This window comes from Aegilops tauschii, chromosome 1 (assembly GCF_002575655.3).
Source record: "Aegilops tauschii subsp. strangulata cultivar AL8/78 chromosome 1, Aet v6.0, whole genome shotgun sequence".
NCBI classification, from domain to species: Eukaryota; Viridiplantae; Streptophyta; class Magnoliopsida; order Poales; family Poaceae; genus Aegilops; species Aegilops tauschii.
Genome location: NC_053035.3, coordinates 356,007,555 through 356,013,078, shown reverse-complemented (window position 1 = coordinate 356,013,078; position 5,524 = coordinate 356,007,555).

Below are 5,524 nucleotides of genomic sequence, written 5' to 3'. Positions count from 1 at the left end.
TTTAATTAGCTTATTGAGTGGGGGCCACTGGTCAGCTCCTGGGACCAGCCCAGTCAGCAAGTTGACCATGGTCAACTGGGCCAACCGGGCTCCTGGGGCCACCAGGCAGTGACCCTGCTGGACCCCAGTGGCAGGCCATGTCGGCGGCCGGTGCGGGAGTGACTCAGGCGACCAAAACAACGACGGCCCCTCGCCGGAGTTGGCCGGAATCGCGCTACAGGGCTCGAGGAGGAGCAGGGCTAGGTGCGTTCGAACGAGCTCATAGCGCCGCGTCCAGTGGTGGCCGTAGCATCACCGGACTTGGCCAGAATCGGCGCCGGTGAGCGGCGGAGGCGGTGGCGTGCACGGGTGTTCGACTAAAATGGAGCTGCGGCGTGCAAGCGAGCAAACGGAGAGGCTAGGGAGTTTCTACGCGGCATGGGGAGTGCAACAGGGTTGAGTCCGTGACCAAAAGGTCACCGGAGCCTTGCCGGCGGCGAGCTCCGCGGTGATGCGTTTAGGCGCTCATCGGGGACGGCATTAGGAGGCACGGGAGGGAGCGTGCGCAGGCGCGTTGAGCTCCTAGGAACCCCAGGAGCACAATAGTGAGCTCGGGCGAGCGTGACGGCGGCTGTGGCCACGGCGGCGAGGTACACCACGGCGACCAGAGCCCGGGCACGATGATGAGCTAGCTATAACGCGAGCTAGGGGAGCTAGAGGGCAGAGGAGGGAGGCAGCTCACCGTGCGGCACGCAAGATGGCCCGTGGTGGTTTAGTAGTAGCAGGGGGCGTCGCCGGAGTTGGTGAAGAACGGCGGCGATCGGAGATGTGGACGAAGGGGACTGTCGCAGCAGCGCCTCCAAGCTCCAGCTGCGGCCACTGGTCGATGAGGAAGACGATGGCGGAGACGACGGACACGCAGGCGCGGCGAGGCGATGGCTGTGGCCACGCGATTCCCAGCGGCGGGTCCATGGCGGCGTTCGGACGTGGTGGGGAACGAGGGGGAGAGCGAGGTGGATCTGAGGGGGAAGGCGCAGGGACCGAGGGAGAGATCGGGGGCGAGTGGGAGAAGGGATCGAGGAGGCGAGGGCGTGGCGGCCTTATCCTCTCCTCGACGCCTGCGAGGGGGTCCGGCGGGGACGCGCCCCTATTCCGACCCTGGTCGGGGGAACAGGGAAGGGGAGAGAGCGACCGGGGGAACGGGCCGGGTCGGCCGGATGGGCCAGGTGGGCCGGCCTGGCTGCGAGCTGGGCCGTCTGGTCCTGGGGGGGGGGGGTCCTTTTCTCTCTTTTTTTTCTTTTGTCTTCTGCCTTTGTATTTTCTTTTCTTTTCCTTTTCTGTTTTATTTAATTTAGGGCATTTAAGTATTTTATAAAATTGTGTCTTCTACACCATAATTACCTATGCCATTTTTGGCACTGCCCGAACATTTTTGTTTCAACTTTTGAAAACTTTTGTTGTTTGACATATTTTGAATTTGACTTTTGAACGGGTTTTGAACTAACGAGAGTTTAGCAACAGTAAACAGAGATGACATGGCATCATTAGGAGAGTTTTACTGTAGCCTACTTATCCGGGCGTTACAAGCGCCGTAATTGATGGCGCGGTTGGGTTACTGATACCCGTATTGATGAGAATCCCGTGATAAGGGGACACGATCTCTGCTTCGACAAGACGTGCCAAGGAAACCGCCTCACAATATGTGCAGTGGCTAGTTGTGAAAAATGGTTCGAATAATGACCGGGCCGTGGTGTGATGTCATGCTGCAAAATGCGTCAGCACATTAGATTTGTGGAAATATTATTCTCTCTACGGTGGTATGTCGAATTTGTTTTGCAGAGCCGGACACTATCCTTGTGTTCAAAATCTTCTATGGAGTATTTGGAGGAGGAACCCGCCTTGCAATGCCGAAGACAATCTGCGCGCCGGACTCATCGTCATTGAAGCCTGGTTCAGGGGCTACTGAGGGAGTCCTCGATTAGGGGGTCCTCGGACAGCCGGACTATATCCTTTGGCCGGACTGTTGGACTATGAAGATACAAGATTGAAGACTCCGTCCCGTGTACAGATGGGACTCTCCTTGGCGTGGAAGGCAAGCTTGGCAATACGGATATGCAGATCTCCTCCCTTGTAACCGACTCTATGTAACCCTAGCCCCCTCCGGTGTCTATATAAACCAGAGGGTTTAGTCCGTAGGACAACAACAATCGTACCGTAGGCTAGCTTCTAGGGTTTAGCCTCTACGATCTTGTGGTAGATCAACTCTTGTAATACTCATATCATCAAGATCAATCAAGCAGGAAGTAGGGTATTACCTCCATCGAGAGGGCCCGAACCTGGGTAAACATTGTGTCCCCCGCCTCCTGTTACCATCCGCCTTAGACGCACAGTTCGGGACCCCCTACCCGAGATCCGCCGGTTTTGACACCGACACTTGTCACTTTGGGCCCGGGTGCCATGATTTCAGAACTGAAACGTTTATGTTATCGCCATTATATCTATGTCCTAGATCCGATCTTGCAAGTTATAGTCACCTACTACGTGTTATGATCCGTAAACCCCGGAGTGACAGTATTCGGGATACTTTCCGGTGATGACCGTAGTTTGAGGAGTTCATGTATTCACTATGTGCTAATGCTTTGTTCCGGTTCTCTATTAAAAGGAGGCCTTAATATCCCTTAGTTTCCTTATGGACCCCGCTGCCACGGGAGGGTAGGACAAAAGATGTCATGCAAGTTCTTTCCATAAGCACGTATGACTATTTACGGAATACATGCCTACATTATATTTATGAACTGGAGCTAGTTTCGTATCGCCTTAGGTTATGACTGTTATATGATGAATATCATCCAATGAATTCACCGATCCAATGCCTACAAGTTTTTCACATATTGTTCTTGCTAAGTTACTATTGCTACTGCTACTGTCACAACTGCTACAAAATTATTGCTATCACTGTTACCGTTACTGCTACTATCAAAATTATCATACTACTATGCTACTGATCGTATTACTGCACATAATTAATCTCCAAGTGTGTTTGAATTGACAACTCAGCTGCTAATACTTACAAATATTCTTTGGCTCCCCTTGTGTCGAATCTATAAATTTGGGTTGAATACTCTACCCTCGAAAGCTGTTGCGATCCCCTATACTTGTGGGTTATCAGTACTGGAGCTGCCTCATTAACTGCTCTTGTTTGGGAGCTCTATGGTGGACATGGTGCTGTGTCAACTGGAACTAGGTTACTATCTGTTGGGCTTGGGGTTAGATTGGGTGAAGCTGGTTCTCTGTCCATCGGAGTAGGGGTACAATCTGTGAGAGTCTAGGTTATGTGTGGTAGGGCTGGTTCTTGTGGATGTACAATCGGGGTGCTTTCTCCACCAAGAGGTAGCACTATTTTATTTGAAGACCATGGTTTTACTCCGCTAGATACTGCCATCACGCCCTCCAATACAAATGGCTGATAAATAAGAAAAGTAGTTGAATGTACAGACCTTGTATGAGAGACAGATGCAACAGATGGTGTGGAAACAAGATGGCATGAAATAGGTCACATATATATTGTTTAACTAAAAAGGATAGCATGGCATAATGCCACATATATGATGTCTATCTAAACTAGATAGCATAGCATGACATATTTCAAAGATATGATGACTAATTAAACATGACGATGGCATGAGATAATTATATGATGTATTTAGTAAACATGTTCGCATGACATAATTCACATACATGTTATCTAACTAATCAGGATCGCATGATATAATTCACATACTAAGCAGAGGGCATTCACATATATGATGTTGAAAGCACAAGTGCTCCCTCGGTGATTTTGGTAATTATGATGTCAACAAATTTCTTGTTGGACTAATAGTTTTATCTAGTGTATTTCAGACAAGTTCAACAATGGCGTGGCATGGTGAAGAGGATGTGGAACCCCTTCAAAATGCTAAGGACAAAGATTCGCAAAATCTCAAGACTCTTCATCTTTATTTTAGTGACCCAAGATCAAACTGAGTCCATAGGAAAGCCAGTACTATTAAAAGGGGATGAGGTGTTGCTTAATGGCTTACTTGCTTAAGTGCTTAGTGATATTGCTCCAAAACCTCAGCCACTTTCTCCATCCAAATATGTCCAAACCCAAAACTCCAACTCAGCCCCACCAATTCTTTATATCCAGAGCCACCGAGTTCATATGACATAGCCACTGCCAGAAACCGTAACAGATCGGTCTCACCGATACAGATATCGGTCCCACCGAGATGGCCTTGCCAGCGCTCTGTTACTTGTTGCATTTACTCCGGTCTCACCGAGTTGGCTTGACCGATTCTCTGTTGCTTATTGCTTCACTTCGGTCCCACCGAGTTGATGCAATTAGCACCACCGAGATGATGTTTGCCCTAAGCCCTAGCACATCGGTCCCGCCGAGTTGTTCCAGTCAGTCCCATCGAGATTCCTAATGTTCACATTTTTGAATTGATCAGTGCCACCGAGTTTAACTATTTGGTCTCGCCGAGATGAGTCAAATGTGTGTAACGGTTGGATTTTGTGTGGAGGCTATATATACCCCTCCACCCCCTTCTCCATTTGTGAGAGAGCCATCAGAACGTGCCTACACGTCCATCATTCATTTTCTGAGAGAGAACCACCTACTCATGTGTTGAGATCAAGAGATTCCATTCCTACCATTTGAACCATGATTTCTAGCCTTCCCTAAGTTGATTTCCACTCAAATCACCCTTCCACCATAGCAAATCAGAGAGAGAGAGAGAAAGTTGAGTGTTGGGGAGACTATCATTTGAAGCACAAGAGAAAGGAGTTCATCATCAACACACCATCTATTACCTTTTGGAGAGTGGTGTCTCCTAGATTGGTTAGGTATCACTTGGGAGCCTCCGTCGTGATGTGGAGTTGAACCAAGAAGTTTTTAAGGGCAAGGAAATCGCCTACTTTGTGAAGATCTACCCGAGTGAGGCAAGTCCTTCATGGGTGATGGCCATGGTGGGATAGACAAGGTTGCTTCTTCGTGGACCCTTCGTGGGTGGAGCCCTTAGTGGACTCACGTAGCCGTTACCCTTCGTGGGTTGAAGTCTCTGTCAACGTGGACGTACGATAGCACCACCTATCGGAACCACGCGAAAAATCTCCATGTCTCCATTGTGTTTTCAAACTCCAATCCCATCCCTTTACTTTCTTGCAACTTGCATGCTTTACTCTTTCCGCTGCATATAATCTTGTCATGCTTGCTTGAAATGTATTGTGAGTGCTTTAACATGTGCTAAACTCAACCTTAACTTGAAGAAATAAAAACTGCCACTTTTGCTTGTTAAGGGTCTAATCACCCCCTCTAGACCCCTCTTCTCGATCCTTTCAATTGGTATCGGAGCATTGGTCTCCATTGCTTTGTTTTAATCACCATTGGAGGAAGATGGATGAGTCTACGTTCGGGAGTATTAGACGTAGAGTGCCTATTCTTAATGGGGAGTTTTATGGTTCATGAAAAAATGAGATGGATGAGATTTTCAATGAATATAATTTG